We start from the raw sequence: 8,640 nt of genomic DNA, 5'->3' as shown, positions 1-8,640 counted from the left end.
GTTCCCCCTTCTAAGAAGGAATGAAGCACCTATACTTTGGTCTTCCTTTTTATTGAGCTTCATGTGGTCAGTGAGTTGTTTCCTCGTTATTTGGATCATTTAGGATAATATCCACTGATGACTGAGTGCATATCTTGTGTGTTCTTTTGGGATTGGGTTATCTCACTCAGGATGATATTTTCTAGCTCCATGCATTTGCCTAAGAACTTCATGAATTCATTGTTTTTGATAGCTGAGTAGTACTCCATTGTGTAAATGAACTACATTTTATGTATCCATTTCTCTGTTGAGGGATATCTGGGTTATTTCCAGCTTCTGGCTATTATAAATAAGGCTGCTATGAACATAGTGGAGCATGTGTCCTTAGTACATGTTGGAGCATTTCTCTGTATATGGTCAGGAGTGTTATAACTGGGTCCTCAGGTAGTACTATTTCTAATTTTCTGAGGAACCTCCAGACTGATTTCCACAGTGGTTGTACCAGCTTGCAATCCCACCAGCAATGGAGGAATATTGCTCTTTCTCTACATCCTCACCAGCATCTGCTGTCACCTGAGTTTTGGGTTTTTCTTCTTTGTTTGGTTTTTGTTTTTTGTCTTGTTTTGTTTTTTCCCCACCTTTTAGTAAATTTATTTTCCTTCCACCTTTTTTCCCTTTGATCGCGTGTCTACAGAGCAGCTCAGAACCAATTTGGTCATGCCTCCAACCCACCCAGTGGCTTGCGCTGTGGGGACTGCTGACCAGTCCTCAGTGGCTGGCTGTGTACTCCAGTCATATGTGGGGAACTGCTGGATGGGCACAGAAGGCACTTGCACACCCTCAGACCAGTCGGCAATCTCAGGTTGAGTAGCAGTGAACTCAGAAGCTGGTGCAGTCCATTCACCCTGGAATTCCTCTTTGGTCGCAGCCTTCTCAGCAGCAGCCTGTTCCTCCTTCTCAATCTTCTCTGGGTCTCTGTTGAAGTAAAGATCAGGCATAACCTCCCATGGGTGCCCACGGGAGATAGTACCTCACATGCGGAGTACATCCCTGGCCAGTGTCCACCACATCAGACCCACTGAGTAAGCTCCCTTGTTGTTGCATGGGATGGCAATGTCCACATGGTGCAGGGGAGAATCTGTTACACAGAGCAATGGTGGGCAGGTTGACATAAGAAGCCTCTGTGAGTCGCTGGTGGTCAGCCCTGGGATCGGTCACCACTAGAAGCCATGGTTCCCTGATGGCTGCTTGGATCTGGTTAGTGAAGGTCCCAGTTGTAAAGCATCCAGCATTGGAGTAACTCCTGAGATAGCAGCAAACTTCAGCACAGCTCACTGACCAGTGTTCCTGGATGAGATGACACTGACATCATGAGGATTCTCAATGACAAAAATAGTTCAAGCTGCAAGAAATAGCTTCTTCCAGGTCCTCCAGATTTATTATGTAGATAGCATCACTTTTCCTTTTGTAGATGTACTGCTCTATCTGAAAATCAAAGAGGGTGCTACCTAAGTATGTTTCTGCAGCAAGGAATTTGAGGACACCCTCCTCCTTCATCTGCAGGAGGTCAGAGGCTCAGGACATTATATAGTTTCCCTTTAATTTATGATGGGAATCAAGAACAACACTATATAGACCCATACCAGAGTAGCATAGAAAGGCTGAGTTTTTGATCTTAGCCATTCTAACTGGTGTGAGGTGGAATCTCAGGGTTGTTTTGATTTGCATTTGCCTGATGACTAAGGATGTAGAACATTTCTTTAGGTGCTTCTTGAACATTCGAGTTTCATAAGTTGAGAATTCTCTGTTTAGCTCTGTTCCCCATTTTTAAAAAGGGATATTGGGTTCTCTGGAGTCTAACTTCTTGAGTTCTTTGTATATATTGGATATTAACCCTCCATCAGATGTGGGATTGGTAAAGATCTTTTCCCAATCTGTTGGTTGCCATTTTGTCCTATTGACAGTGTCCTTTGTCTTACAGAAACTTTGTAATTTTATGAGGTCTCATTTGTCAATTCTTAATCTTAGAGCATAAGCCATTGGTGTTCTGTTCAGGAAATTTCCCCCTCTGTAAATATTCTTTTTAAATAATCAACATATTAGGGATCATGGAAAAGGAAATTAAAAGACGTTGAAAGTACATATTATCCCTTTTACAGTGACTTAAATCAGAAAATAAAACAAACCTTGGGCGCAAACTCAATGGGTGGTCTCAGGGTCCCCAGAGAACTCTCCATGCCACAAGCATTCTAGCACACCCAGGATCTTGGGATCACTGGTAAGTGGAACGCAAAGCAACATCTGTTCCAAAACAACTCAGAGGGGCTTGTGCCAGTAGGAACAGGGACAAAGGAAACCCACCTGACCAGCTGATGGGGTTCTTTCCAGTCAGTGCCAGCACATTGCCACCTTGGGTGTGGACACAATGCAGGTGACCTTGCATACCCAGGATCATAGAATCACTGAGGAGAGTCGGCCTCCTGAGAGGGCTTTGACCCCGGGTGAGAGCACCATCTTGTATACTTGGTCTCTCAGAGACCAGTCCGCACAGGAGAGCACACTGACCTCAGAAGCAACAGAACTTCTTGGACAGGGTCCCTTCAGGCTTTCATCCTCAGCCAGGAGGCAGAGCTGAGACCCAGACCTCTGGGCACCTTCCCTGCCAGAGGAGAGTCGGCTTCCAGGGAGGGCTCTGACACCAGGACTCAGGTGAGAAAGCCATCTTATATCCATGGTCTCTCAGAGACCAGTCTGCACAAAAGAGCACGCTGGCCACAGAAGCAACAGAGCTTCATGGACAGGGTCCCTTCTGGCCTTCAACTTCAGCTAGGAGGTAGAACTGAACTCCAGACCTCTGTACACCTTCCCTGCAAGAGGAGAGCTTGCCTGCAGAGAGTGCTCTAACCACTGGGATTCGGGAGAGCATTGGACTCCAAGAAGTGCTGAAAGAGGCTAACAGAATCACAGGAGGAACAAGCTCCAGCCAGAGACAGCTAGAACATCTAACATTAGAGATTACCAAATGGCAAAAGGAAAATGTAAGAATCTAAATAATAGAAAAGAAGACCACTTGGCATCATCAAAACCCAGTAAGTCCATCACAGCAAGTCCTGGATACAAGAAAATACCTGAAAAGCAAGATTCAGATTTAAAATCATATTATATGATGATGATAGAGATTTTTAAGAAGGGCATTAATAACTCACTTAAAGAAATACAGGAGAACACTGCTAAACAGGTAGAAGTCCTTAAAGAGGAAGGACAAAAATCCCTCAGAGAATTATAGGAAAACACTGCTAAAAAGGAAGAAGTCCTTAAAGAGGAAACACAAAAAAGCTTAAAGAATTACAGGAAAACACAACCAAACAGGAAATGGGATTAAACAAAACCATCCAAGATCAAAAATTGGAAGTAGAAACAATAAAGAAAGCCCAAAGGGAGACAACTCTAGAGGTAGAAATCCTAGGAAACAAATCTGGAACCATAGATGGGAACATCAGCACAAAATACAAGATATGGAAGAGAGAATCTCAGGTGCGGAAGATGCCATAGAAAACATGGACACAACAATCAAAGAAAATGCAAAAAGATCCTAACTCAAAACATCCAGGAAATCCAGGACACAATGAGAAGACCAAACCTAAGGATAATAGGTATAGATGAGAATGAAGATTTTTCAACTTTAAGGGCCAGTGAATATTTTCAACAAAATTATAAAAGAAAACTTCCCCAACATAACAAAAGAGATGCTCATGAATATATAAGAAGCCTACTGAACTCCAAATAGAGTGAACCAGAAAAGAAATTCCTCCTAACACATAATAATCAGAACAAAAAAATGCACTAAATACAGAATATTAAAAGCAGTAAGAGAAAAAGATCAATAACATATATAGGCAGACCTATTAGAATTAAACCAGATTTCTCACCAGAGACTATGAAAGCCAGAAGATCCTGAACAGATGTTATACAGACCCTAAGAGAACACAAATGCCAGCTCAGGCAAAACTTTCAATTACCATAGGTGGAGAAACCAAAGTATTCCATGACAAAACCAAATTCACACAATATCTTTCCATGAATCCAGCCCTTCAACGGATAATAAAGGGAAAACTCCAACACAAGAACAGAAACTATGTGCTAGAAAAATCAAGAAAGTAATCCTTCAATAAACCTAAAAGAAGATAGCCACAAGAACAGAATCCCAACTCTAACAACAAAAATAACAGGAAGCAACAATTACTTTTCCTTAATATCTCTTAATATCAATGGACTAAATTCCCCAATAAAAGGACAGACTAAAATAAAAGATTAGCTACATAAACAGGATACAACATTTTGCTGCATACAGGAAAACCACCTCAGGGACAAAGACAGACATTACCTCAGAGTAAAAGGATAGAAAACAATTTTCCAAGCAAATGATCCTAAGAAAAAAAGCTGGAGTAGCCATTCTAAAATCAAATAAAATCGACTTCCAAAACAAAGTTATCAAAAAAGACAAGGAGGGGAACTTCATACTCACCAAAGGTAAAATCTTCCAAGATGAACTCTCAATTCTGAATGTCTATGCTACAAATGTAAGGGCATCCACATTCATTACGGAAACTATAATAAAGCTCAAAGCACACATTGCACCTCACATAATAATAGTGGGAGACGTCAACACCCCACTCTTATCAATGGACAGATCTTGGAAACAGAAACTAAACAGAGACACATTGAAACTAAGAGAAGCTATGAAACAAATTGTTTTAACAGATATCTATACCGAACATTTTATCCTAAAACAAAAGGATATATCTTCTTCTCAGCACCTCATGGTAACTTCTCCAAAATTGACCAGTCAAAAAACAGGCCTCAACAGATATAAAAGTATTGAAATTATCCCATGCATCCTATCAGATCATCATGGACTNAGGCTGATCTTCAATAACAATGTAAATAATAGAAAGCCAACATTCACATGGAAGTTGAATAACAGTCTACTCAATGATGACTTGGTAAAAGAAGAAATAAAGAGATTAAAGACATTCTAGAGTTTAATGAAAATGAAACCACAACATACCCAAACTTATGGGACACAATGAAAACAGTCCTAAGAGGAAAACTCATAGCTCAGAGTGCTGCCAAAAATAAACTAGAGAGAGTAGCAGCTTGACAGCACACCTAAAAGTTCTAGAACAAAAGGAAGCAAATTCACCACAAGAGGAGTAGACAGCAGGAAATAATCAAAATTATGGCTGAAACCAACCAAGTGGAAACAAAAAGATGAAAAAAAGAATCAAACAAACCAGGAGTTGGTTCATTGAGAAAATCAACAAGATAGATAAACCCTTAGCTAGAATAACTAGTGGGCACAGGGAGAGTATCCTAATTAAGAAAATCAGAAATGAAAAGGGAGACATAACAACAGCACCTGAGGAAATCCAAAATATCATTAGAGGCTATACTCAAAAGGCTATCTTCAACAAAACTGGAAAACCTAGGTGAAATGGAAAATTTTCTAGACAGGTATTAGGTACCAAAGCTCAATCAGGATCAGATTAACTATCTATATAGTCACATTTCCCCTAAAGGAAAAGAAGCAGTCATTAATAGTCTCCCAACCAAAAAAGCCAAGGACCAGATGGGTTTAGTGCAAAGTTCTATCAGACCTTCAAAGAAGGTCTAATTCTAATTCTCCTCAAACTATTGCACGAAATAGAAACAGATGTTACACTACCCAATTCATTTTATGAAGGCACAATTACTCTAACACCTAAACCATATAAAGACCTAACAAAGAAAGAGAACTTCAGACCACTTTCCCCTATGAATATTGATGCAAAAATACTCAATAAAATTCTCACAAACCGAATCCAAGAACACATCAAAAGATTATCCAACATGATCAAGTAGGCTTCATCCCAGGGATGCAGGGATGGTTTAAAATACATAAATCCATCAACATAATCCACTATATAAATCAACTCAAATACAAAAACCTCATGATCATCTCGTTAGATGCTGAGAAAACATTTGACAAAATCCAACACCCATTCATGATAAAAGTCTTGGAATGATGAGGAATTCAAAGCTCATAACCAAACACAATAAAAACAATATATAGCAAACCAGTGGCCAACATCAAACTAAATGAAGAGGAGCTGGAAGCAATCCTACTAAAATCAGGGACTAGACAAGGCTGCCAACTTTCTCCCTACCTATTCAATATAGAACTTGAAGTCCTAGCCAGAGCAATTGGACAAGAAAAGGAGATCAAGGGGATATAAATTGGAAAGAAAGAAGTCAAAATATCACTATTTGCAGATGATATGATAGTATATATAAGTGACCCTGAAAACTCCAACAGGGAACTCCTATACCCGATAAACAGCTTCAGTGATGTAGCTGGAAATAAAGTAATCTCAAACAAATCAGTGACCTTTCTCTACAAAAAAACATAAACAGGTAGAGACAGAAATTAGGGAAACAACACCATTCTCAATAGTCACAAATAATATAAAATATCTGGGTGTGACTCTAACTCAGGAAGTGAATGATCTGTATTATAAGAACTTCAAGTCTCTGAAGAAAGAAATCAAAGAAGATCTCAGAATATGGAAAGATCTACCATGTTCATGGATTCGCAGGATTAATATAGTAAAAATGGCTATCTTGACTAAAGCAATCTACAGATTCAATGCAATCCCCATCAAAATTCCAACTCAATTCTTCACTGAGTTAGAAAGGACAATTTGCAAATTCATCTGGAAAAATAAAAAAACCTAGGATAGCAAAAACTATTCTCAACAATAAAAGAACCTCTGGTGGAATCACCATGCCTGACATTAAGCTGTACTACAGAGCAATTTTGATAAAAACAAATTCATGGTACTGGTACAGTGACAGACAACTAGACCAATCAAATAGAATTGAAGACCCAGAAATCTACCCACAGTATGGTCACTTGATCTTTGACCAAGTTGCTAAAACCATCCAGTGGAAAAAAGACAGCATTTTCAACAAATGGTGCTGGCACAACTGGTGATTATCATGTAGAAAAATGCGAATTGACCCATTCTTTTCTTCTGGTACAAAGTTCAAGTCTTAGTGGATCAAGGAACTCCACATAAAACCAGAGACACTAAAACTTATAGAGGAGAAAGTGGGGGAAAGCCTCAAAGATTTGGGCTCAGGGAAAAATGTCCTCAACAGAATATCAATATGGCTTGTGCTGTAAGATAGAGAATTGACAAATGGGACCACATAAAATTGCATACCTTCTGTAAGGCAAAAGACACTGTCTATAAGACAAAATGGCCACCAACAGATTGAGAAGGTATCTTTTCCAATACTAAATCTGATAGAGGATAAATATCCAATAATTAAAAAGAACTCAATAAGCTGGAGCATAAGCTGGTATAGGCAATATAGAAATCAGTATAGAATTTTATAAAAAAAAAAACTCCTATGCTTTCCAGCTATATTTTTTCTAACTATATAACAAAATAACTCTAAGATTTATAACAGAGATACGGGCACATCCATGTTTATTGTTACACTATTCATAAAAATTAAGAAATTTATAATAAGCTGAAAAGATGGCTAAGTTGTTAAGAGCACTGATGACTCTTCCAGAGGACCTAGTTAAAATCACAGAACCCACATGACCATTCAAAACTGTCTCTCACTATAAGACTTGACACTCTCACACGGACATACATTCAGCCAAATGCCAATGCATGTAAAATAAAAATAGATAAATTTACCTCATATAGGGATTCTAGATTTTCATTTTTACAAATATATAAAACATATGACTATAAAAATATTATTGCTATATATGTATTACACATGCACACATTCACAAACATAGTATATCATGGCTTTAGGAAGAAGAACATTGTTAGGAACAATTAAAATACCATGTTGTGACAGTTAATCTTGATTGTCAACTTGAGAAGATTTAAGATCAATATGAAAGCAAATCCCTAGATAGTTCTGTATATATTAGGTTAGTTGAGGTACAATGACCAACCCTAAAGTAATCTATGGTTCTAGACTGAACATAAAGGAGAAAGTGATCCAAACAGCTGCATTCAATTCTTTTTGCTTTCTTCTCACCTGCAGATTTCAAGTTATCAATCTTAATTAAATGCCTATGTTCTTGACTTCTCTACTAAGGACTCTAGCCTTGTTCTGTGAACCAAAACAAACCTATCTTTCCTTAACTTTCTATTCTCAATCATTTTGTCACAATGAAAAAATGTTACTATTGTACACACTGTAAAATTCCTGCAAATAGTTTTTATGAAAATATCTTATTATATTGCAACATGTTCTTATTATGAGACAATACAAATGTAATAAGATTAAGGTACAGTGATGGTATAGAGATTCTGTGCAACAATGGGATGTTATATGATTGTTACCTGCACAAGTCCTGAGATATCTTCTTTTTTTAATTTTTTATTACATAATTTCCTCAATTACATTTCCAATGCTATCCCAAAAGTCCCCCATACCCTCCCACACCCACTTTGCTACCCACCCATTCCCAATTATTTTGGCCCTGGAGTTCCCCTGTACTGGGGCATATAAAGTTTGCAAGTCCAATGGGCCTCTCTTTCCAGTGATGGCTGACTAGGCCATCTTTTGATACATAGGCAGCTAGAG

The 8,640-nt window shown here is 38.5% G+C and overlaps 1 pseudogene; it reads right to left on the bottom strand.

Annotated features, from left to right (window-relative positions):
- Positions 1 to 629: 629 nt before the first annotated feature.
- On the bottom strand, positions 630 to 1,563 carry LOC110287118 (annotated as a pseudogene).
- Between the last annotated feature and the right edge of the window lie 7,077 nt (positions 1,564 to 8,640).

Source organism: Mus caroli, chromosome X (genome assembly GCF_900094665.2).
Source record: "Mus caroli chromosome X, CAROLI_EIJ_v1.1, whole genome shotgun sequence".
Classification (NCBI taxonomy): Eukaryota; Metazoa; Chordata; class Mammalia; order Rodentia; family Muridae; genus Mus; species Mus caroli.
This window is presented reverse-complemented; position numbering and strand designations above follow the sequence as displayed.